General features: G+C 42.1%; 1 protein-coding gene across 2 annotated transcripts in view; it reads right to left on the bottom strand.

The window, feature by feature from the left end:
* oca2 (oculocutaneous albinism II) overlaps nucleotides 1-25,600 on the bottom strand; it is a 526,553-nt gene extending 500,953 nt beyond the window's left edge. Inside the window, exon 1 of one of the 2 annotated variants that reach the window (XM_043692287.1) lies at nucleotides 25,302-25,600. The gene's annotated coding sequence lies outside the window, so the exon portion shown is untranslated. Of the gene's footprint in view, nucleotides 1-24,776; nucleotides 24,891-25,301 lie in introns of those variants that run through there. The other variant, XM_043692289.1, reaches the window with a different exon arrangement.
* Between the last annotated feature and the right edge of the window lie 794 nt (nucleotides 25,601-26,394).

Consider the following 26,394-nt stretch of genomic DNA (forward strand, 5'->3'; position numbering starts at 1 on the left):
CGAAGGAATTGGGAGAATGGGATGGCGTTTTTACAGGGGGCAGGGTGGGAGGAAGTGTAGTCTAGGTCGCTGTGGGAGTCGGTCGGTTTATAGTAAATGTCCGTGTTGATTCGGTCGCCCGAGATAGAAATGGAAAGGTCTAGGAAAGGGAGGGAGGAGTCTGAGACGGTCCAGGTGAATTTGAGGTCAGGGTGGAAGGTGTTGGTAAGTGGATGAACTGTTCAACCTCCTAGAGGCGGCGCCGATACAGTCATCGGTGTAGCGGAGGAAAAGGTGGGGGGTGGTGCCATTGTAGCTGCGGAAGATGGACTGTTCCACATATCCTACTAAGAGGCAGGCATAGCTGGGGCCCATGCGGGTGCCCATGGCTACTCCTTTGGTTTGGAGGAAGTGGGAGGATTGGAAAGAGAAGTTGTTCAGGGTGAGGACCAGTTCAGTCAGTCGAAGGAGGGTGTCAGTGGAAGAGTTCAGAAAATGGTCAGCCACTTCCATGTTTTCCTGGTTTTACTAATTTTCCAGTCTCTCCCTCATGGATCCCAGCTCTATCTGGAATATATTCAATAACAGACGTGATAATGCTGCCCCTTTAACAAGGTCATTTTGCCCTTTTCTCCCCGAGAGGGGTTGTAAAGGCAGAGGTGCCAATATGTCTGAACTGGCTACTTTAATAATGGCTAACATATACTGCATAAGTCAACAATCAGAGAAGGCCTTTAGTGTATTTTTTAAAATACTCTAACAATGAAAAGGGGAGTGGCCAGTTCTCCCAGTTCAGGGATTTTTCTAGTTTGGTTTAGTTTTCAGCTGGGGACCTGGAGATACAGCTGCTAGAAAAAGAGGCTCCATGCTGATTCTCTCTGACATCTCTCTTGAAAGAACCTGTGTTTGAACATACCTTTTTGCCAAGGGGTGTGTTTATGGGATGCTGCAGGAAATGGGAACAGCTCTTTGTTAATTTAAATCATGTCGGTCTGGTTTTCAAATCATTGTTATTCTAAATTCTGTTTTCTTTAGATTAGATTACTGACAGTGTGGAAACAGGCCCTTCGGTCCAACAAGTCCACACCGACCCGCCAAAGCGCAACCCACCCAGACCCATTCCCCTACATTTACCCCTTCACCTAACACTATGGGAAATTTAGCATGGCCAATTCACCTAACCTGCACATCTTTGGATTGTGGGAGGAAACCGGAGCACCCGGAGGAAACCCACGCAGATACGGGGAGAATGTGCAAACTCCACACAGAGAGTCGCCTGAGGCAGGAATTGAACCCGGGTCTCTGGGGTTGTGAGGCAGCAGTGCTAACCACTGTGACACCGTGCCGCCCATTTGCTTATGTTTCATTCAGTAGTCTGTAAATAAATTGTTTTGTTTAGAATGGACTGGTTTGACCAGCTGCATCACCCTGGAATATCCACCTTACACCTGCTTAAAACAACTAGACAGGTTATGGTCTGGGCTACCTTCTTCAAAACATTTTGATGGGGACTGGCCTAGTCCATAAAACAGAGCCTTTACAGCTTGAGGTGAGGAAGAGAATTCCAAAGATGGACAACCCTCAGAGAGGGATTTGATCCTCATGGCCATCTTGAATGGGATGGCCATTGTTATGAGATTGTGCCCCTGGAATAAATTGCCCTACTAAATAAAACATCCTCTTTCCATCTTAAAGACCTTTTTTTTGTGATGATCTTTCTTACATTTTGATGGAGATCTTTCATGCTAAAGCTAATGCGCAAACATAATTGATAACTTTGATCAAATTATGTCAAAAGTAACAGTTTGCAGAATGTACTAGGCAGAAGCAGGCTTGAGATAACAACTCTTAATGTGGTCAAAAAAGGGATAATGGCTGAATTGTGAGACCACTTCCCCAATACAGTGTGCTACATCAGTCTCTTTATTTAAGCAAGGAGTTAAATGCATTGGAGATGGTTCAGTGGATTTATCAGATTGATACCTGGAATGAGTGAGTTGTCTTACGAGGATAAGTTGGCGAGGCTCAGCTTGTTTCCACAAAGTTTACAAGAGTGAGGGACGACTTAATTAAAATGTGCAAGATTTTGGCAAGGTGGATGTGGAATGAATGTTTCCTCTTGCAGGGGAGTCCCAAAGTTTGGGGTTGGGTTGGGGGTGGGAGGAGGTGTCGCTGTTTAAAAATTAGGGGTCACCCTTTGCAGACAGAGATATGGAGAAATTTTCTTTCAAAGGCTTATGCGACGTTGGGAATCATCAAATATTTCTTGAGAGAGAGAAGGATAGATTCTTATTAGGCAGGGGAAATCAAAGGTTATCAGGGCCAGAGGGGAATGTGGAATTTCAAACACAGATCAGCCAAATCTTAGAATTAGCTTTATTGTCACCAGAGGATGGGAAGTAAAAGGAAAAAGTAAGTAAAAGAAATCCCGAAAAGATACAGAGAAAGAAAAAAAAAATGGACAGAATGGATGAGTTCAGTCTCAGATGTCATACAGTCATACAGCACAGAAACAGATCCTTTGGTCCAACCCGTCCATGCTGACTAGATAGCTTAACCTAATCTAGTCCCATTTGACAGCACTTGGCCCAGTTCCCTCTAAACTCTTCCTACTAATATACCCATCAAGATGCCTTTTAAATGCTGTAATTGTACCAGCCTCTACCACTTCCTCTGGCAGCTCATTCTATACATGCACCACCCTCTGTTTGAAAAGTTTTCCCTTTAGGTCCCATTTAAATTTTTCCCCTCTCTCCCTAAACCTATGCCCTCTAGTTCTGGACTCGCCTAGCCCCAGAAAAATACCTTGTCTGTTTACTCTATCCATGCCCCTCCTGATTTTATTATCTCTATAAGGTCACCCCTCAGCCTCCGACGCTCCAGGAAAAACAGCCCCAGCCTATTCAACCTCTCCCTATAGCTCAAATTGCCCAATACTGGCAACATCCTTGTAAATCTTTTCTGAACTCTTTCAAATTTTGCAACATCCTTGCTATATGAGGGAGACCAGAATTGCATGCAATGTTCCAAAAGTCACCCAACCAATGTCCTGTACAGTTGCATCATGACCTCCCAACTCCTGTACTTGATGCTCTGACCAACAAAGGAAGGCTTACCAAACATCTTCTTTACTACCCTATCTACCGGTGACTCCATTTTCATGGAACTATGAACCTGCACTCCAAGGTCTCTTTGTTCAGCAACACTGCCCAGGACCTTCCCATTAAGTGTATAAGTCTTGGTCTGATTTGCTTATCTTTTCCAAAATGCAGCACCTCACATTTATCTAAGTTAAACTCCATCTGCCAGTCATCGGTCCATTAACCATCTGATCAAGATCCCGCTGGGCTCTGAGGTAACATTCTTCACTGTACACCTCTATTTTTTGTGTCGTCTGCAAACTTACTAACTATACCTCAGATGTTCACATCCAAATCATTTATATAAATAATGAAAGCAGTGGACCCAGCACCAATCCTGTGGCACTCCCACTGGTCACAGGCCTCCACTCTGAAAAACAACCCTCCACCACCACCCTCTGTCTTCTACCTTTTGAGCCAGTTTTGTATCCAAATGGCTAGTTCTCCTTGTATTCCATGAGATCTAACCTTGTTAACCAGTCTCTCATGAGGAACCTTGCTGAATGCTTTACTGAAGTCCATATAGATAATGTCCACTGCTCTGCCCTCATCAATCCTCTTTGTTACTTCTTCAAAAAACTCAATCAAGTTTGTGAGACATGATTTCCCACGCACAAAGCCATGTTGACTATCCCTAATCAGTCCTTGCCTTTCCAAATACATGTACATCCTGTCCCTCAGGATTCCTTCCAACAACTTGGCCACCACCGATGTCAGGCGCACCAGTCTATAGTTCACTGGCTTGTCCTTACCACCTTGTTAAACAGTGGTACCACGTTAGCCATGTCCTTACCACCTTGTTAAACAGTGGTACCACGTTAGCCAAACTCCAGTCTTCTGGAACCTCACCTGTGTCTATCGATGATACAAATATCTTAACAAGGGGCCCAGCAATCACTTCCCTAGCTTCCCACAGAGTTCTAGGGTACACCTAATCAGGTCATGAGGATTTATCCTCCTTTAAGCATTTTAAGACATCCAACACTTCCTCCTCTGTAATAAGGACATTTTTCAAGATGTCACCATCTATTTCTCTACAGTCTATATCTTCAACGTTCTTCTCCACAGTAAACACTGATGCAAAATACTCGCTTAGTATCTCCCCCATCTCCCGCGGATCCACACAAAGACTGCCTTGCTGGTCTTTGAGGGGCCCTATTCACTCCCTAGTTACCCTTTTGTCCTTAAAATGTATTTATAAAATCCCTTTGGATTCTCCTTAATTCTATTTGCCAAAGCTATCTCATGTCCCCTTTTTGCCCTCCTGATTTCCCGCTTAAGTATACTTTTACTACCTTTATACGCTTCTAAGGATTTGCTCGATCTATCCTGTCAATTCCTGACATATGCTTCCTTATTTTTCTTAACCAAAACCTCAATTTCTGTAGTCATCCAGCATTCCCTACACCCATCAGCCTTGCCTTTCACCCTAACAGAAACATACTGTCTCTGGACTTCTCATTTTTGAAGGCTTCCCATTTTCCAGCCGTCCCTTTATCTGCGAACATCTGCCTCCATTCAGCTTTCGAAAGTTCTTGTCTAATACCATCAAAATTGGTCTTCTTCCAATTTAGAACTTTAACTTTTAGATTGGGTCTATTCTTTTCCACCATTTTTTAAAAACGGATAGAATTATGGCCTAAAGTGCTCCCCCACTGACACCTCAGTCACCTGCCCTGCCTTATTTTCCAAGAGTACATCAAGTTTTGCACCTTCTCTAGAAGAACATCCACATACTGAATCAGAAACTTTTCTTGAAAAACACTTAAATTCCTCTCCATCTAAACCTTTAACACTATGGCAGCCCCAATCTATGTTTTGAAAGTTAAAACGCCCTTCCAGAACCACCCTATTATTCTTACAAATAACAGATCTCCTTACTAATTTGTTTTACAATTTCCCACTGACTATTGGTGGGGTTGGGAGGGGTCTCCAATACAATCCCAATAAAGGTGATCATCCCTTTCTTATTTCTCAGTTACCCATTAAATAACTTCGCTGGATGTATTCCCAGGAATATCCAACCTAAGTAAAGCAGTAATACTATCCTTTATCAAAAAATGCCACTCTTCTCTCCTCCACCCCACTCCTCCTCCTCCTCCCTTTATATCTTTCCTGTAGCATTTGTATCCTGGAACATTAAGCTGCCAGTCCTGCCCATCCCTGAGCCATGTTTCTGTAATTGCTACGATATCCCAGTCCCATGTTCCTAACCATGCCCTGAGTTCATCTGCCTTCAATGTTAGGCCCCTTGCATTGAAATAAATGCAGTTTAATTTATTGGTCCTACGTCATTCTCTGCTTTGTTTCTGCCTGCCCTGACTGTTTGACTCACTCCTTTTCCTAACTGTACCAGTCTCAGATTGATCACTATCTCCCTATGTCCCACCTCCCCCCACCTACACCTTACTAGTTTACATCCTCCCAAGCAGCTCTAGCAAATCTTCCTGCCAAAATATTAGTCCCTTTCCAATTTAGGTGCAATCTGTCCTTCTTGTACAGGTCACTTCTACCCCAGATGAGATTCCAATGATCCAAAAATGTGAATTCTTCTCCCATACACCAGCTCCTCAGCCATGCATTCATCTGCTCTATCCTCCTATTCCTACCTTCACTAGCTCATAGCATCGGCAGTAGTGCAGATATTACGACTCTCAAGGACCTTTTTTTCCAAATTCCTGCCTACGTTTCTGTGTTCTCCCTTCAGAATGTCATCCTTTTCCCTTTCCATCATTAGTTCCAATGTGTACAACAACCACCTGCTGGTCCCTCTCCCCTGCGAGGGCAGTTTGCACCCTGTCCGAAATATCCTTGATCCTGGCACCAGGGAGGCAACATACCATTTTGATTTTTCACTGCTGGCTACAGAAACGTCTGTCTGTGCCTCTGACTACAGAGTCCCCTCTCACAATCAATTGGCTCTAATGCAACCCCTTGTTACATTAGAGCCATTTTCAGTACCAGAAACTTGGCTGCTCATGTTACATTCCCCTGAGCGTCCATCAGCCCCTACATTTTCCAAAACAACATACTTGTTTGAGATGGGATTAGCCACAGGAGACTCCTGCACCATCTGCCTCCCTCTCCTATCTTTCCGGGAGAAAACACATTTACCTACCTGTCTCTGCGGTTTTTCTCCCTTCCTTTAGTCGCCATCCATCACAGCCTCTAGCTCCTGTAAAATTCCTTATTACCTCTAACTGCTGCTCCAACTGATCCATGCAATCTGATAGGATTCACAACCAAACACACTTACTGCAGACATAATCATCAGAACCATGGAAACTCTCCCTAAACTCCTACATCCGGCAGGAAGAGCCCATCACTCTTTTAAAGACCATCTTTGCACCTTAACAATCTACAGACCCAGAAAACAGTACTGTCTTACTACTCTATAAAAAAAACACTGCTTCAGGCTAACTTAATATCTATATCTATGTTTACATTTTTAAATTTTAATGAAGAGAAAGATCTCAATAAAACATATAATCAAAAAAGAACCCACTCTGCTCACTATTGCAGATTTACAGCAAGGTTACACTTAAAAACTATGTACTTACCTGTTCCCATGCTGTGAGCTCTCCCACACACGTTCCTTCAAGGTCAGCTATGAATTTTGCTGTTGGTTAATTTTTCCAAGATACACTCCAAAGTCCAGAGGTACTTGCACTTAAACAGCAAAGACAGCAACTGTAGACATTCACTTTTCTGTCAGACTGTGTAGGTTTCTTTCTCTGACCATGTGGTGTCTGCCTTTGTCCATCTTCCCCCTTTTTAAAATGCCGTTGTTTTGATCTTTTCTCCCCCCCCTCAAAGTTTCAAAACAATGCAAAAACTTATAAAACACTAATTGCTACTCCGAGAATTCAAAGAAGTCACCTCCAACACCTAAAATACCTCAAAGAAAAAAAAAGGAGCAGCTCTTACAGCCACATCTTTTCTCATCTTCCATCTTGGATCCTACTCCACCGCCATCTTGGAGACATTTTAGTGAATGGTGAAACACATTCAATGGGCTGAATAGTGTACCCTGCTCCCATTTTGCATATTTGTATGTTCATCCCTGATGCATTAAATGAATAATGTTGGAATATGGCCAAATATGGAATGGAACGGATTGAACAGAAGGAAGTTCAAAGACACTGGTAACAAAGTTTGAAGAGACACAAAAGAAACAGGAAGAAGAGAGGTCCAAAGTGATCACCTGCACTACAACTTGGGAAGCAATGACCAAAGATTGTTGTTAAGCACTACATTTCTTAAATCTTGTGTTATTACTTTCACTCAGCTCACACAAGTCATTAGGTGAAAGTGAGGACTGCAGATGCTGGAGATTAAAGTCAAGATTAGAGTGGTGCTGGAAAAGCACAGCAGGTCAGGCAGCATCCGAGGAGCAGGAAAAACAAAATCAATATTTCAGGCAAAAGCTTTACTGATGAAGGGCTTTTGCCCAAAACGTCGATTTTCCTGCTCCTCGGATGCTGCATGACCTGCTGCGCTTTTCCAGCACCATTCTAATCTTGACTCACACAAGTTATTGCCTACCTGCATCTGAATCAAAATCCAGTCTATCATTTTTACAAATCTACCCTGTCAACACCCTTCAAGATCCTATGTCTTCAATGTGATCACTCATTATTCTAAACTCCAATGAATATGGGTCCAACTGGCTCGACCTCTCCTCTTAAGAAAATTAATTATCTGTCGAACCAACCTGGTGAACATTGTCTGCAATGTCTCCAATACAAGTAAATCCCTTGTATAAGGAAATCTAAAACTGCACAGCCTGTACGGTTTCAGCAGTACCGCCCTTAATCAGTGGCCATGATTATTATTGCATGGGACCATTGGTTTAGAATTCCTACAGCATGGAAGCATTTGGCCCATTGGATCCACTGAAGAGCATCCCACCCAATCCCTGTAGCCATGCATTTCCCATGGCTAATCCACCTAGGCTGCACACTATGGGCAATGTCGCATGCCAATCCACCTAACCTGCACAACCTTGGACTGTGGAAGGAAATGCATGCAGACACAGGGAGAATGTGCAAAGTCCACAAAGACTGCCGCCTAAGGACAGAATCAAACCCGGTTTCCTGGAGCTATGAGGCAACTATTCTAACCACAGCCACCTCTTGCCCTGGATCTATTGAGCAAAGATCGCCATAACTATTAGTTCAAAGCCGGCCATTCCCCACAGCTCATTTGTCATAATGAGCTTGCTGGTGACTTGTCAGGTTTCCCAATGTTTTGGGATCAAAAACATTTCCGAAGCAGAGTCATACCGGATTGGAAATATTAACTCTGTTCCTCTCTCTACAGACGTTGCTGAGTTTCTCCAGAATTCTAAGCTGATTTGTCAAAGTCAGAGATTCCAAGGGTGATAGGAACATTTAAGGCATTATTAAATTTGATTTTTAAAATGCTGAGAATGTTTGCAGAATGCTGTTATATTTGTTATGTAGCTAGGATTGCATGGAACAAGAACATTTTATCCTACAGCTAGTCCCTATTCACAGTGCTTTACCTTGAAGCATATTATCTGGATTAAGGAGAGCGGATTTCCTCTCAGAGGCACCAATCTTATAACAACTCCGTAATCTTCACACCAGATTTTCTATTTAATTTTAAGAATTTACTGTAATTGCAGCACTGAAATGACCTTTAGTAGAGATTTCTAACTAGGATCTCACGGGAAAGCCTTTAATTAGCAGCAACTAACTTGCCACTAACAATGACAAAATAGACCCAGCTCAGCTCAGAGCAGGATGCTAATGGCTGCCAAGCTGGGTTTTCCATTCTTGACGTGTTTGCTCGAAGCTATTAAAAGTCTCAAATGATCTGACATTTTTAAATAGATCCTACAGTTGGCACAGGAGAGTTGTTGAGACAAACACTTTGCATTCTTGCATCAGATCAAAGAGAAAGGATGCCTGACATTGTGTATGCAGGCAATGATAATTTAAGTAATTATGTTACTCTAATAATTCAGAGTACACAACAACAACAACAGGACTCCCATTCAAATCACACTCTGCCAAGTTGAGAATCCCACTTTTTAAAAAAAGCCAGAAATAAATTTAAAAAGAGTGGAAAGGGATCTTGGATGGAGGTGAAAACCAAACTGGTTCTCTAAAATTCTTAAGGAACCTGTCATCTTATTGGACTTGGGTGTGACTTCAGTCCTAACCAAATGTAGCTGACTCTTTCTCAAATGGCTCAGTAAGCCACTCAGTAAAGGTAACTAGGAATGGCCAATAAATGATTAAGACATTGTAAAGTGTCTGGCTCAAATGCCTTTAATTCACCTCAGTATATGGGGATGTTTGACAACATTTGACCTTAGATTTGGGAGTTAACAGATGAAGTATGTTATGGTGAAACGTATTGGCATTAAAATGAATTATTTTGAAATTACTTGAATTATTTTAGCTGCTAATACACACAATCTATAGTTAACCATTAACAGTCCCTATTAATAGCTATTCACCCTCCTAGCCAGATCGCTATCCACTCTTTTCTCTGTTCAATTGTTTTTCTTTCTCTACCTCCATCTACCATTTATCCTTACTCCTTCCTCCCACCCTTTCTCCTAGCTACCATTGAGAATATGGGGCTCTGGGAGCTACAACAAAATGGATAAAGGAGCTGCACAAAATGGCTGCTGTATTGCTAAATTAAATGCAATGCAACAGTCAATTCTAAATTGCAGCTAAAGACAAAATGGTTCCCTATGCCTATGTGACTACCTGCAGTTAGTCTGTAAAGTTATACAAGTAACTAACCACTAAAACCACCAGCATGAAGAAATAGCTGGATAAGATGAGGAAATACTAACTACATTTGCAACCTGCAAGTTCTTATAGAGGAAATACTAAACAGCATTTGGCAAGCTGTGAATCTTTGTAAAAGTGACATAACCCATTACAGCTTAAATCAATACCATTGGTTCAAGCTACTACCTATGAAGTGATTATAATTTACTGATTGGTTGTTACTATGCAATCATGCTCCATGTCTGCTGATGGTTAATGTATATAAGCCTTATGCAAACTCTAAGGTTGTTGGATTCTTTTGATTGTTAAGAAGTTTTCATACTTCTGGGCAATCAGAGTCTGCCAACCCAGCACTGTAACCTACAATAAACGATTGTTTGCATATTGGACAAAGAGTCATTTACGGGTGTGTTAATCGACCGATTGTGGAACCAAGCGACTTATAGATCATCACCCTCAGTCTTGAAACGTTAGCTCTGGTTTCTCTCCACAGATGCTGCCAGACCTGCTGAGCTTTTCCAGCATTTTCTGTTTTTATTTTTAATTTCCAGCATCTGTAGTTCTTTCAGTTTTTATTTTCATAAGGCACCAGTTACAGTGATCAACAACAATATATATTTATATAAGCATCTTGAATAGAACAAAAAGCCTAAAGTTCAGGAGTATTTGTACTTCTTTTATAAAGAGAAAATTTCTCCTTAGTTCGACATTATGCCCCAAATTAATTAACCGTAGAATCATAGAGATGTACAGCACGGAAACAGATCCTTTAGTCCAACTTGTCCATGCCGACTAGTTATCTCAAACTAATCTCATCCTATTATCCAAAACTTGGTCTATATCCCTCTAAACCCTTGCTAAAAATATACCCATCCAGATGCCTTTTAAAAATGTTGCAATTGTACCACTTCTCTGGCAGCACATTCCATACACGCACCACCCTCTGTGTGAAAATGTTGCCCCTTTAGGTCCCTTTTAAATCTTTCCCTTCTTCCTCCTAATCCTATGCCCTCTAGTTCTGGGCTCCCCACCCAAGGAAAAAAAACCTTGTCATCTATTTACCCTACCTATGTCCATCATGATTTTATAAACCTCGAGAAGGGCAATGTGGTTTCTTGATGAGCTGTAAACTTTGATAGTGAAATAACAGTAAAAGGGTTAGAGAAGATGCACAGAAAAAATTCTGTGCAACAACTGTCAAAAGACTAAATCTCTTCCCATAATTTTATGTTATTTAGGGGACAGTTTTTTTTTAAATGTCATTAGGTAATATTGATGATCAGTGCAACTCAGTCATTCTTCCTAAACAATATATAAAATCATACAGTACAAAAGGGGGACCTCAGAGCATACCTCCAACAAAAAAAGCTCGATCTTTATTTATTTTGAGGACACACTCAAAGGATGAAGATTTTGCTGCAAATAAATGCATTTTGAGGATGCCCTCCAAATGGTAATTCAAACAGATCATTAACACTAACAATCCCAGAAAGAACATACTAATTTACAAGGCCATTGTGTATAGTAACCAGAGCAATTCATATCCGAACAATAATGCTCTGTTAATACAATTTGGGAAGCAATAGGATTCTCTCTTCCCTTTATCCATTAAATAGTTAAAAAAAAGGTAACTAGCTGTGCCTGTAAAATGCATGATTGAAAACACACAGGGATGCAAACCTGAACACGGTGCTGGATGTTTGGGCAGAGTCAGATTCACAGGGATTTTATGGAGTGTTTCTTGCCGCAAGGATCAGCATGATCAATTGCCATACCTTATCAGACTCACCTTGTTCATGACCAACCCTGACCTTATGCACCTCTCTCACCCAAATCACAAACTCTCAGAAGAATTGTTTGGAGGTCATCTTTGGTGGGAACACCAACACCTGCAAGTTCCCCCTCCAAGCCACTCACCACCCTGACTTGGAAATATATCACCGTTCCTTTACAGTCGCTGGGACAAAACCCTGGAATTTTCTCCCTATCACCATTGTGGGTCAACCCACAGCAAGTGGGCTGCAGCAGTTCAAGAAGGCAGCTCACCACCACCATCTCAAGGGCAAATGGGGATGGGCTATCAATGCTGGCCAGCCGGTGACGCCCAAATCCCACAAATGAGTAAGTACAAATTTGGTCCATTATGCCTGCACCTAGTGCCAATCTCATGCCTTTTCCCCATATCTCTGTATACTATTTCTATCCAAAGAACCAATGCCTTCTTGAATGCTTCTGTTGAACCTGCCTCCACAACATTTCGTTGTATTCCACATCTTAATCATTCAGAGTGAATTTTATGTTGAAAAAAAACTTCAGCCTTGCTTCGTTTGTGCATTAGTTTTGAAATTGATTTAAAATGCTACCCCCATCATTCTGCCCTTCATTCCCAGCACAACTTGTCACAGCCCCAGTGGAGAAATGGTCAACTCTTCCCAAAGCCACCTATTCACTCAACCTTGGAAGAGGTTGCTTCTTACAACCCCTCTCTTTCAGATACTGACACCTTAAAAGTTTTGAGTAGTGAGTCCAGAACTAGAGGCATAGGTTTACACAGAGGGGAAAGATATAAAAGAGACCTAAGGGGCAACTTTTTCACACAAAGGGTGGTGCGTGTATGGAATGAGCTGCCAGAGGAAGTGTTGGAGGCTGGTACAATTACAGCATTTAAAAGGCATCTTGATGGGCATATGCATAGGAAGGGTTTGGAGGGATATGAGCCAAGTGCTTGCAAATGGGACTAGATTAGGTTGGGATATCTGGTCAGCGTGGACAAGTTGGACTGAAGGGCCGGTTTCCCTGCTATACATTTCTTTGACTCTAATTGCCAAGAGGCCATTTAAGAGTGACGCACATTGCCAAGGGTCTGGAGTCACACATAGGCCAGAACAGAGAGGGATGACAGGTTTCATTCCTCAACAGAATTAGTAAACCAGGTGGTCTTTCCAACAATTAACAGTTTCACAAGTCTTAGACTCTTAAATTCAGATTTTTAATGAATTCAAATTCTGTTTGGTAGATGGTGTAGTTTGAACCAGAGTCCATATTACCTGGGTATTTTTCACTGGGTTTCAGAATCAATAGTCTAGTGATAATACCAAAGACTATTGTTGACTTGCTTTAAAGCAGTGCTGGCTAGCTTTAAGGAATATCTAACTTGCTGATTATCTTAAAGCAATGTCTAGCTTGCTGACTAGATTTATGCTGTGCTGGCTAGCTTCAAATGATATTAAGAAGTTTCTATACTAAGGTCCCCTGTGTGCAGCCAATGCACATCATGGCGAGCACTGACTACACACAGTAGGGTGCATAAAGATGGCTCACTGCCTGCATTTCAAATCATTCAGTTTGGGTTAAATATCCATCACAATCCCTGGGCCTATAGCCAATTTAGTCCCCAGTCTGTGTGTTCCTGCTGTTCAAATGGATGTAAAAGATCCCATAACAGAATGAGAAGAACAGCAGGAGGTTTCTTGAAGTTGTTGATAGAGTGAAACAAGGTGATAGCAAATTGGCAGCATCACTCAACTTGCATTTCTACTGAACACCATTTAAAAATCCATATAAGATACATCACTACCCTGCTTACACCTGACACTTTGTTCAAAAAAAAACTTAAACTTGTTAAACATGAACAACAATATTTTGATACTACCTCTTCAACTAATCAGTGAATTTCTAAGTTCTTAATCATTGTCTCAGAGTTTGCCAATAACTGATGTTAGACCAACTTGTCAAAAACATCTTTTTGCCAGAATAGTTCCTTTGTTAAAATAATGAAACCAAAGGGAAATGTGTGATATGAGCTCCACCTACTGCTAGATATCATCACTTGTTACTAACTATTGCTGGCTTAATGCCACCGATGGAATCTCTAAGTTGGTGATGGATATTAGGTCTGTGATGAATGCAAAGCAAAAGTATTTCTCCTAAATTGTCATTGCCACTGGATGTGGATCAGAAATGTTATAACATTTGTAATGACAAGATATATTTTGGCATATAGGAAAAGATTTGCATGCACAAAACACCATTAACAACACAATGATGTCAAAAAGCACTCTACACCTAACAAAGTACTTTTAGGAGCAGGTTTGCTGGTGTTTCATGGGTAACACAGCAATAAATTTGCATAAAGCAAGCTTCCAGCATCTGTGATATTGAGGGAGGTAAGTAATGATCACCATACTGAAGATAAAATGTTATTGTTGCTCTTTAATATAGAAGAATCAGTTGCACTATCTTCACCTGATGAACAGCACCTTGGCTTGAAACAGCTCATTTCAAGTAAAAACAAGGACTGCAGATGCTGGAAACCAGATTCTAGATTAAAGTGGTGCTGGAAAGCACAGCAGTTCAGGCAGCACCCGAGGAGCAGGAAAATTGACGTTTCAGGCAAAAGCCCTTCATCAGGAATAGAGGGCTCATCTCAGATTGTACAACACTTCCCTCAGTCCTGCAGTGGACTGTTATAGCCAAGACTCTCTCTCCAAAGTGGAAGTTGTACCCAAATTTGCTGACTGGGATGAGAGTGCTGCCAACTGAGCCACAGCAGCCAAACTTTAAATTATTGGCATTTTGGATCTGATATTTCTCTGCATTGAAAACAACTGAATATTTAGGTGGTATTTCACCTTTGCAGGTGAGAGTTGCTCATCAAACTGACATGCAAATACTTTTTCCAAGTTTTCATGAAAATATAAAGAAGGTCTTCATATTTCAAAACTTATTAGTGCACTGATGCACTGTTCAATTCACTTCAAAAATAAATTTTCATACTTCAAATAGTTCACATTATGTAGTATTGTATCTCTTGCATCCCACATCTATGCCAAGATGGATACATTTTAGTCAGTGCCTTAAAATGTCTATTCCCTGCTTTAAATGAGGCTCCCAGTTCTTTCCAGATCTTTGCTTATTATTCCCCCAAGTCCACAATTAATCAAACACAACGAGCACCAATTTTAAACAGACTCACATGATAACGGAACACTACATACAGGCTCCATTAAGGATATCTCATATGGCTATGGTGGATCACGTCAAAGAACTCTGATCCTTAAGCATCTGACTACAGACAGGAACATCTCAGCATAGGCTGCTGCATTCTGACCTCTTGACTGCTTAGCACAAACAGGGAAGTGGTGGAACAGAGATGCTGACAACCTGAGAGAGGGTAGAAGCACTGCTCCAACTCTGCATGAGGATGGAGGACAGAAAAGAGTGGAAGATAAGATGGCAGTGGCTGTGTGTCTCCAGAGTTACCACCATAGTGGGCACCACTGTCATGTTCATGGAGTTGACCACTCATTCAGTGGGAGAGGAGATGGGTCTCTCCAAGCCACAGTAGATTTGGAGCTGGGCTATTCCATGGTGCACAAACTTGTTGGTTGGCCACCAGTACATGGTGTATGTCCGCCAACTGTTTTCACTAGCCTGTGCACTGAAAGTCAGCATGCAACTGCTGTGTGGAGAGTGGGCACATGGTGTCATCCTGAAGCAAGCTGGTACCAATGGCTTTCTAATGCCCTAGCCCACTGTAGCCAAACCTCTGTACAATATGTAGTGCCCATTTCTGAACTCATACGTTGGTACTTTCCAAGGTCAGAATGATTATTTGCAAATCTTCCAGAGACTAGAAGGCATAAGTTTAAAGGTAAGGAATAAGTTGTTGAGAGGGGATCGGAGGCAGGATTTTATCACTCAGAGGTTGGTAAAAATATGCAACATGCTGCCTGAGAGGGCGGTGAAAGCAAGTACTCTCACAACATAGTAGGTTATGGACCAAATGCAGATAAATGGGACTAGTGTTGTTTAGTTTTTGTTGGTCAGCATGGATATGATAGACTGAAGGGCTGTTTTTATGCTGTATGACTCAGAGTACATGACAAAAGCTGACATCCTCTTTCTGATGAAAGAGAGGTATCTACACCATGTAAATACCTGAAATAAAAGTGAGGGGCAGTGGTTGGTCTTTAAAGTGAAGAGACAAGTGGTAACTGGAAACAGGTGCCGTATATGCAAAGCAGAGTGTGATCAAAAGAAGGAAAAAGAGGATAAGAGGGTATGGTGCATGTCTCTTCTAGTGCTGTGACTACTCAGTCCCAATGCTCCATGGTCATTTCCTTCCAGCAGCTAGGCTTGACCTCCTCACACATGTCCTCCCACCATAAGTTGTCCCATACTTTCTCCTACAGAGTGTTCATGGCAGCCTTGTAAGTGGTTTAGAAAACCTGCCTATCATGGAGAATAGGTGGTACCTAGCGTCTTAAATACACTGTCTGGGGAACTGAAGGTTCTAGCAGCAATGAACATAGGGATACGAAGAGAATAAGATGTAGTGAAGTGCAGTACGATTAATTATTGGAGGAGGAGAATGAAGCAAGAATGTAAGTATTACACTTCTTCAAACTTGAAACTTGAAGGGGAGAGTAAGAGGCTCTTAGCTTAATAACTTTGGTAAGGTTTTTGAACTACTTTTGGTATTGCATGTTCTGGAAACTAAGCTCCTAGCAAACTTAGTCTGCAAACTCTTCCAACCCCTGGTGGAGATTTCTTGAATGTCTTCTGCGTGGGTCAAGGCGGCATCTGTAGGAATAGGAAGTGTCCTCTAAAATGTCTGACAATGACCAGGAAACCTTTGCCAATTGTGAAGAGAAAAAAAATCTATATGCAACTCCAGACCCATAGCCATGTGGTTGAGTGGGCAATAAATGCTGGCCTAACCAGCCTGACCACATCCCACAAATTAATATAATTTTAAAAAGGCCTGTTTGTACACTACAATTTAGAAGGTTAATTGTGATAGAATCAAATTCTCCAAGACATTAATAGGAAAAGTTAAGGACAGTAAAGATGAACTATTTCCACTGGTTGGGGATTCTAGGCCTAGGGTCATAGCCTAAGAATTAAGGTCAGACTGTTCAGCAGAGGTTTTTGAAAGCACTTCTACACACAAAGGGTGATAAGGTTTGGAACTCTCTTTCACAAATGGCAGCTGGAGTGAGGTCAGTTGTTAGTTTAAAATCTAAGATAGAAACACTTTTGTAAGCAAAAGGGATATAGGGCAAAGGCAGGTATATGGACTTGGGCCACAGATTGACTGGCAGAACAGGCTCAAGGGGCTGAATGGCCTACTCCTGTTCCTTGTACATAGCTACTGCTGATTTATTGCGAAGTTGGAATGGATGGTTTTTAATGACTGGCTAATCGCATCCCTAAGGGTTTAATGGATTTAAGTAGTGAGTATTTTAGTCACACACGCACACATCTCAGTTCAATCATCACACTGTGCTGAGGAAATCTACCATCTTCACCCCAGACCTACAGAAATATGGTTGATTCTTCACTGCCCTCAGGGCGGTCAAGCAAGCCCACAGTTCTGTCAAACCTCCAAAATAGTCTGAAAACAGAAATGAAACTGGCATTGCCCCACTGGTACTGGAAATGAGATCAGCAAACACAGCCTTGTCAGCTCTGAAAAACTAACACAGGACAATGATTGGGAGAGCTGTCTCACAGACTAGCCAAGCGACACCCTGACATGGCCATTGAATGGAATCATACTTTACAAATCATAGCCCAGATAACACCACCATCATCTCTAGGTATGTCCTATCCCAGTGGCAAACAGCATAAGCAGTAAGTGATAGACAGAGCTTAGCAATCCCACAACCAATGGACCAGATCTAAGCCCTGTAGTTCGGCCCTATCCATTCATGAATGGTGACAGGCAATTAAACAACTGGCGCTAAACTGCCCAGAGGAGGAAACATCCTCTCTACATCTAAAACAACTCACTGGAGGCGGGGCAGAAGGTTCCACAAATATCCCTTTCCTCGATGATGGGGGAGCTGAGCACAAAGCGAGAGGGAAGGCTGAGGGATCTGCAAAAAATCTTTAGACAGAAGTGCCGACTGAATGATCCATTTCTGTCTCCTCCAGAGATCCTGGCATTACAGATATCAGTCTTCCACTAATTCAATTCAGTCCATGTGATACCAGGAAACAATTGGATGCAATGGGTACTGAAAGGTCTATCGGCTGTAATATTAAAAGTTTAAATTGGAATATCTCTCTGGATATTAATGTAATTTTAAAGGGTTAAACTGCACAGAGTGAACATTCTGGAAGTGAGTGGGGATGACATTCATGCAGGAATGCAATGACTCCCACTCCATTTTAGACAGTCATTTGCTACTACTTCCCTACTATTATCAAATTACACTGTACCTATCATTTCAGAAATACTTTCATAGCCATCCCACAGCCAAATCAGGTTCACTTGCGTGATCATCCCCAGTGCTGAAGCCTATCCCACTTACACTGTCTGGGGAAGTAATGGAGCCAGAAATCATTTGCAGGGAGGGGATGGGGTGGGGAGTGACCACAGTATCGGTGAGCTTGACCAAGTGACCTGTATAAAAAAAGGGGATGTCTTTCCTTTATTCAGGACTCCTTTGCATGCCAGCAAAGAGTGTGTCAAAGGGGTCACCTAACTTGTACAGACTTTAATAAACTTTAACTGTTTGCAGAAGTTGGTGTGTGAAACTTCGGGAAAAACCTAACAGGGCTCTGACAACATTCAAGCAATAGTATTGAAGATGAGTACTCTAGACTTTCTGCAATCTTAACCAAACTGTTACATAACAGCTTCGACATCAGCGTCTACCCAACAATGTGGAAAACTATTTGTACAATTTGTACACAAAAAGCAGGACAAGTCCTACTCAGACAATTAATGTCAATCAATCTGCTCTCGATCATCAGTAAAGTGATGGAAGGTGTCACCAGCAATGCTGCCCAGCAATATTTGCTCAGCAATAATCTGCTCTCTGACATTCAGTTTGGGTTCTGCCAGGACCACTCAGACCCTGACCACAATATAGCCTTAATTCAGTCAGGGGACAAACTCTTCACTGGTCAGATTCAAATCTGGCACACAACAATTCAACCATCTTCCTTTTGTATCAGTCATCTCAGTTCAAGGACCTTTCTGCAGGAGATTCTCAGGGTACTGGCCAAAGTCCAAACACCTTCAGATGCTTCATCAATGACCTTTTCTCCATCATATGGTCTGAAGTGGGGATGTTCGCAGGTTGCACAAATGTTCTGCACCAGTCAGGAGAAAGTGAGGACTGCAGATGCTGGAGATCAGAGCTGAAAAATGTGTTGCAGGAAAAGCGCAGCAGGTCAGGCAGCATCCAAGGAGCAGGAGAATCAACATTTCAGGATTCCTGAAGAAGGGCTTATGCCCGAAACGTCAATTCTCCTGCTCCTTGGATGCTGCCTGACCTGCTGCGCTTTTTCTGCACCAGTCAGGACGTCTCAGATACTGAAGCAGTTCATGTTCAAATGCAACATTATCCAGTCTCTGGCTGAAAATTGGTGACTAACATTCACACCATTCAAATTCCAAAGAATGACCATTTCCACCGAGCGAGTATTTAGCCTTTGCCAGTTGATGGCATTACCATCACTGAATCCCCCCACTATCAACACTCTGCAGGTTTTCAGTGACCAGAAACCGAACTGGACTACTCATAAAAATAGAATGGCTATGAATCCCGAAGTGAGTGAGTCACCTCCTGGCTCTCCAAAGCCTGTCCACCATCAAGGCGCAAGTCAGCAGTGTGATGGAATACTCCTCACAAGCCTGAACAGGTACAGCCCCAATAACATTCAAGAAGCTTGACACCTTCCAGGACAAAGCAGACCACTTATTTGGCACCCCATCCACAAGCATCCACTCCCTCCACCAACACCATCACTCAGTAGCAGCAGTGTGTGCCATCTACAAGATGCACTGCAGAGGTTCACCAAGGCTGCTTAGACAGCACATTCCAACCACTGCCATCTGGAAGGACAACAGCAGCAGATACATGGGAAACCACCACCTGCAAGTTTCCCTCCAAGCCACTCAGAGCCTGACTTGGAAATGTATCGCTGTTCCTTCAATGTTGCTGGGACAAAATCCAGAAACTCCCTCACTCACAGCATTGTTTGTGTATCTACAGCACATGGAGTGCAGCTCACCACCACCTTCTCCATGACAACTAGGTGCATGTAGCATTGCTCATATTCCTGGAATGAATTTATTTTAAAAAATCTCAAATGGAATGAGAGATATCATAAGATCTTATTGTAGAGTTAGAAACCATTGGTTGGACTTAAGTGGGGCACTAATGGCACGCGCCCACTATAACTAAAATGTTAGGGTATCCCAACCCCATGTCACAATCCCAAAGGCTTTCCCAAAGCCATTTAAAATTGGGAGCTGTATTGAGTAATTGAAGTCAGGGCTTCTGTCCCCCTCTTAGGAGCACCTCCCATCTCGAAAGCTTCCTAACAATTGGATAACAGGCAGCTCTGAAATCCCAGCAGTGCCAGCAAAAAGTGGTGTCCACTGCTAGGACTACAGCCAGTCAACCATGCTGAGGATCCTGGGTAAGTCCAGCGGCATTGTGGCTCAGTGGTTAGCGTTGCTTCTTCACAGTGCGAGGGACCTGGAATTGATTCCAATCTCAGGCATCTGGCGGTGTGGAGGTTGCACATTCTCCCCGTGTTTGTGGGTTTCCTCCAGGTGCTCTGGTTTCGTCCCATAATCCAAAGATGTGCAGGTTAGGTGAATTGGCCATGCTAAATTGCCCACGATGTTCAGGGATGTATAGTTAGGCGCATTAGTCAGGGGTAAATGTAAAGTAGTGGCAAACTGTTCGGAGGGTCAGTATGGACTTGTTGGTATGAAGGGCCTGTTTCCACACTGTAGGAATTCTATTTTTTTTTCTTAAATGGGCTCCCACCGACACCAGGTTGGAGAGGCCTCAAAAAGGGTGGGAGAAAGAGTGTGTGGTGGTGAGAGTGGGTATGTTAGTGAGCCAGGTAGACAGAGAGCCAGATATGTGAAAGCGGGATCCAAAGGGGAGAGATGGGTTGATCCTTGGGGCGGTGTCTCCATATGGGCCCAGAGACTGGGTGATCCCAACTCTCCTTACCCATAAGTCCCATTACCCATTTGTCTTATATTGTTGATCTCGCAAGGAATTAAGGGCTACGGGGAGAAAGCGGGTAAGTGGAGTTGAAATGCCCATCAGCCATGATTAAATGGTAGAGTGGACTCAATAAGCCGAATGGCCTTACTTCCACTCCTATATCTTAGGTCTTATAAGAAGCCCATGTATCTAATATAGCCCAAAACTCCCCTTCCCAAATGAAAGGGGAGATTCAAGGGGCCAAATGGCCTACTCCTAATCCTAATTCCAATCGGGGGGGGGGGGAAAAGTGGGTGTGGGGTGGGGGGGGGGGGAGGGTAGTGGTATGAGAGTAGCTGGAGGCACAGCATTTGCTAGCTTTTCCAGCTCCACTTTTATATAAATCCAGCCACATGTGTCTCATTAAGTATGTGCCACCTCTTTAGAAGATGTATTTAATTTACCCCACTTCACTGTGCTCTCTGCATTGCCAGCTAATATTTCCTTTACAAGTGTCAATATCGTCTTTAGAAAGTTGCTATTGATTCTGCGTCTGGCACCCAGATAGGTACAGACCCCACCACTTGAAAGTATCCAGCTTTAATACAGCCTGTCTTGTCAATGACATTTCTGTTAATTATACAATTTTTAGGGACATAACGATTACTACACAATTAATTCAATAGTTACTTCAAAAAGAACAAATAACATTGAAGCAGTGACAAACGCTGAACATTTTGCTGATGACAAAGATTCAGTTGACTATTGAGGCAGGATCAATCAAGTCCATCAAGGTTTGAACTACAGAAAGCATTGGTGTTTACATTGAGCGGCTACCACATCAGTAAAGATCAAAGTTCGCACTTCTTAAAAAAACAAACAGTCAGTGTTGTACAGCACAGAAACAGACCTTTTGGTGCAACTCATCCATGCCGACCAGATATCCGAAATTAATCTCGCCTTTTTTGTTCTGTGAGAATTTACTACAAATATACAGAACTAACACATCTGATAAAAGATACCAACCAAACTGTTTCCAATAATTTATCATCAAGTGGTTGTAATTGATTTTGTCACAATCCCTGTGCCATCAACTGAAGCACAAACAAAAATTGCTGAAGAAACTCAGCAGTTCTGACAGCAACTGTGAAGAGAGAAACAAAATTAACATTTTGAGTCCATTGACTCTTCATCAGAACTCACCAGACTGATAATGTTAACTCTACTTTCTCCCCACAGATACTGTGAGACCTACTGAGTTGCTCTAGTGTTTTCTGATTTTGTATCAGATCTTAATAATTTATAGCTCCTTGTTTTATTTTGATAAATCAACTGACTAATGAACTGTAGCATTCTTGCCACATTCTTTTCATTTGCAAAGGTTTTCAGGGTCATGTGTTCATTGGGGAAGAAGTTGAATTATCGTTGTTATGTGACCCATCAGCTCAAAGAGTAGCAGCTTAGCTACTGAGTCAGAAGGTTGTGAGTTAACGACTCACTTCAGTGACATATATCAATAAACCCAGGCTGATTTTTCAAGTGCGGCACTGGGTGCATGCTCCATTAGCAGAGGTGAGATTTAAACCTTATCTCCGTTTACTCACTTGGATGACCATATGAGATTATGGAATCATAATACACAGGAGACTCTTCGGCCCATCAGGTCTGTATGGCTTTTCAATTGAGCAATATATCTCATGCCATTCCTCTGCCTTTTCCTTGCAACCTTGTACTTTCACTGTTCACATGACATTACTTTGAAGAAAATCTGTACAAGTGTCCAGGCTGATTATTAATCCTGCAATCAATACCATTCAGGACAGATAAGCTAGTCATTGGCAGTTTGCTGTTTGTGGAAACTTGCTTTGCACAAATTGGCTGTCACATCTCCTACAACGCAGCAATGACTACAACTCCGAAGTAGTTGTGAATTGCTTTGAGATGACCTGGAGATACGAAATGACTCGTGAACACAAGGTTTTCTTCCATGTAACCTATGGTGCCACATTATACAATCCATTCATAGAGTCGGAGATGTATAGCACGGACACAGACCCTTCGGTCCAACTCATCCATGCCGACCAGATATCCCAACCCAATCTAGTCCCACCTGCCAGCATCCGGCTCATATCCCTCTGACCCTTTCTGATTCATATACCCATCCAGATGTCTTTTAAATGATGTAATTGTATCAGCCTCCACCACTTCTCTGGCAATCCCATTCCACACACACACCATCTTCTGCGAGAAAATGTTGCCCCTTAGGACTCTTTTATATCTTTCCCCTCTCACCCTTAACCTATGCCCTCTAGTTCTGGACTTCCCCCACTCCTTAGAAAAGACTGTCTATTTAACCTATTCATGCCCCGCATAATTTTATAAACCTGTAAAAGGTCACCCTTCAGCCTCCAACGCTCCATGGAAAACAGCCCTAGCCTATTTAACCTCTCACTATAGCTCAAATCCTCTAACCCTGGCAACATCCTTGTAAATCTTTTCTGAACTCTTTCAAGTTTCACAATATCCTTCTGATAGGAAGACCAGAATTGCACACAATATTCCTAATGGACAGATTGCTTTTGCATGAATGTAGACAAAACATGCAAAAGCAACTGTACAGACAATGCTTATATCCTTGCACCAATGGGTTAGGGAGTGAAGTACACTGCTCGCTGCTCTGAATCACCGACAAGTGACCTCTGCTCCTGCAGAGTGAGAATGGAGAACTGTAGCAAATGGCAGTGTGACGCTGTCTAGGAGAAATGAAGGTCCACACTACTCAGAATTTTCACATGTTTATGTTAGAAACAATCACTCCTTTAAAATACTGGAGCATATACGCAGCTACAAAGCAAATCTTCCATCGACATGAATATTTTTACATTAAAATAGATGTCCCATTCATTTGCCTGGGTATCCTCTCCTACCAGCTAAAGCATGTGTAGGACCTGGTCCTGAACTATTAAACTTCATTTTTCCTTCAAGTGTTGCTTGACTTGCTATGCAAGCGTGTTCTGGTTTGTTTTATCTGAAAACTCTATTCATTTTGTTTATGATCCTTACAATCGCAATAAGATCTCATGCTATTGAATGGCAGAATAGGCTCTCCAAGATCTCTGCATTTCCCCAGTTCTATCTCCCCCGATCCCCATGCACTGCTGGTTTTAGTTACTCCACGACTAGAGCCTCGAAAGCTAGTGCTTCCAAATAAACCTGTTGGACGGTAACCTGGTGTTGTGGGAGTTTTAAGTAACTCCACCACTAGGTGGCCAAAGTTTCTGCTGCGTTAGTCCCGAGCTCAGGATTCCCCTCCTTAAAAACTTGCTACCTCTGTCTTTGATGCTATTGAAAGCCGACACGTTTGTTCGATTCTTTTATCATTTTTCCTGATTTCTCCAGCTTTGGCTCAAATGTTAGAGAAAGCATTAAGTTATATCTCTACCACCTTGGAGGGTATGCAAATACAAGTTGTTGTTAATTGACTGAATGAACCATCTTCCTCTGTTCTGAAGATATCCAAGGACAGAGTCGAAAGCCGCTGCAATTGAAGCAAGCAGAGTTGACGAAACACCGATCCAATCTTGGATTGGATTGCAATTTTATTTGCGCTTTAGCAATGAAACATTATTTGCAAGTTGTACGGCCATGCAAAAATCTATCAGCCTCCTTAAATTAACTCGCTTGCACGGCTGCAGAACAACTTGCAAAGGAATTGTTGTACTCTGATTTAGGGCAGCCGTAAAATTAAATCACACGAACACTACACAAAAAAAAAATAAAACGGAACATTAGATTTTTACAACAGCAGTCGGATCAAATCCTCAGTGGCCCTGTATCATATTATCCCTGCTTGCTGTGTCGTACTAGTATTGAGTTCTTAAACGTTAACAATGAGAATAATCGTTGGATCTTACTTATTGATTCACTGAACTGCTGGAGAGCAAGGATGTTCTGATGATAGTTCTGAAAGCTGGCTTTTCTCCTCTGCTAGACCAGAGCGTGTGCTGAAATGGTTTCACGGGTGCATTTTTGAAATTTACAAAATGACTGGTGCTTAGGTTTAATAGAAACTATGAAGGCAGCCGGCTGTGGGGGAGGCGGGGTTGACAGTTGATTAAAGTTGTACCACAGAATATTACAGCGATTCAAATTAATTTGCTACAGAAATAAACTGCGGCAGTTACAAAAAAAAAGTACGACCAGGCTGAGCCGCAAATCCCTGTACAGTTACATAATTTGCTGTCACTCGTATATTAAAGGCATTTTAGTCAGGTAAGAGATGAGTACCTGCCCTAAAGAGGTATACTTCTGAACAAAAGTCTTAAGAGGTGGACAAACTCAGGAATAAAGGGCCATTTTGCATCCAAAACTAAAATGTAAAGACATCTGACTGAGGGCAAACGTGAAGTATAAAATCTATCAAAAGCGCTTGATCTTACCAGTACAAATAATTCTGCTGAAGAACTTCAGAGCAACAATCGTCGAGTTCTCTCCAGATTCAGAATAGAGTTCCACAGAAAGAAGGGTGGTGCAAATAGAATTACTGGAACATCGAAAAGATTGCAGCTATTAAACAAGTTGAAGAGTTCCTGAAAGGAAAGCAGGTTGTAATTTTGGAATGGATTCCGCTCACTGTAGCTGCTATCCCATAACACTTGAGAGTGAACCTTCCCCAATCACGGGTAAGTCTGACAGCCCTGGCTTTGTCATCATGTGATGGCCAATTAACAGCAAACAGTACATTTGATTGCCACATTGACTATTCCCTGTGTAACCAGTACTGTTGACACGTTGCATGGTAGACTGAGGTTGATGGATTGGAAGTTACACACCATGTTAAGGAACAAACAGCTTTCAAGTTCCTCAGTTTTTCCTCAACAAACTGAAAGCTTTACACAGTTGGACAAAAGTGTGGAAAGTCAGACCTTTAATTTTCAGAGTCTTTCTATCTGAGTCAGGAAGGTATTTGTGTGGATGTGTCTAATTGCTTGGGGAATTTTCTTAAGGTTTCAGTGTGCTGGGTGTGTATATAACCAGAGCCTCATTGGAGCACAGTCAAAAAGAGAGAAAGGTATCAATATGTGAATGAACAACAGTTTACTGCGACAACTCCAACAGGACACAGCCATTTCCAAACTGGGCCTACTTTAGCCAAATTGTTATTTAGTTTAAACAATTTATTAAATTCATCCCAGTTTTCTCCCTGTCTTCTCCTATTAGCATGGTGCTGGTACTTGGTTCCATTTATACAAATGATTCTCTGTTACTCAGTTTACTATTTAACTGTGTGGGGCATCACAGCCAACCAGTGCACTCCTGTACTCTCCTGAAATCAACATGCTGCACTTACAGTGCAGGTCTGCGCAAATTGATCAAATATTCAGACATTTGTAAATGTAAGGAATCTGATTTTATGTTGACATTAGCGATAAGATTTTCCCTGCACACTTGTAAACAAACCATCGGCTCAAGTGTGGCCTAGAAGCATACCCTCCCGTCATTGTTCTTAGCCTCCTATGGAGCTTAAACATT

This window comes from Chiloscyllium plagiosum, chromosome 6, assembly GCF_004010195.1.
Source record: "Chiloscyllium plagiosum isolate BGI_BamShark_2017 chromosome 6, ASM401019v2, whole genome shotgun sequence".
Lineage (NCBI taxonomy): Eukaryota > Metazoa > Chordata > Chondrichthyes > Orectolobiformes > Hemiscylliidae > Chiloscyllium > Chiloscyllium plagiosum.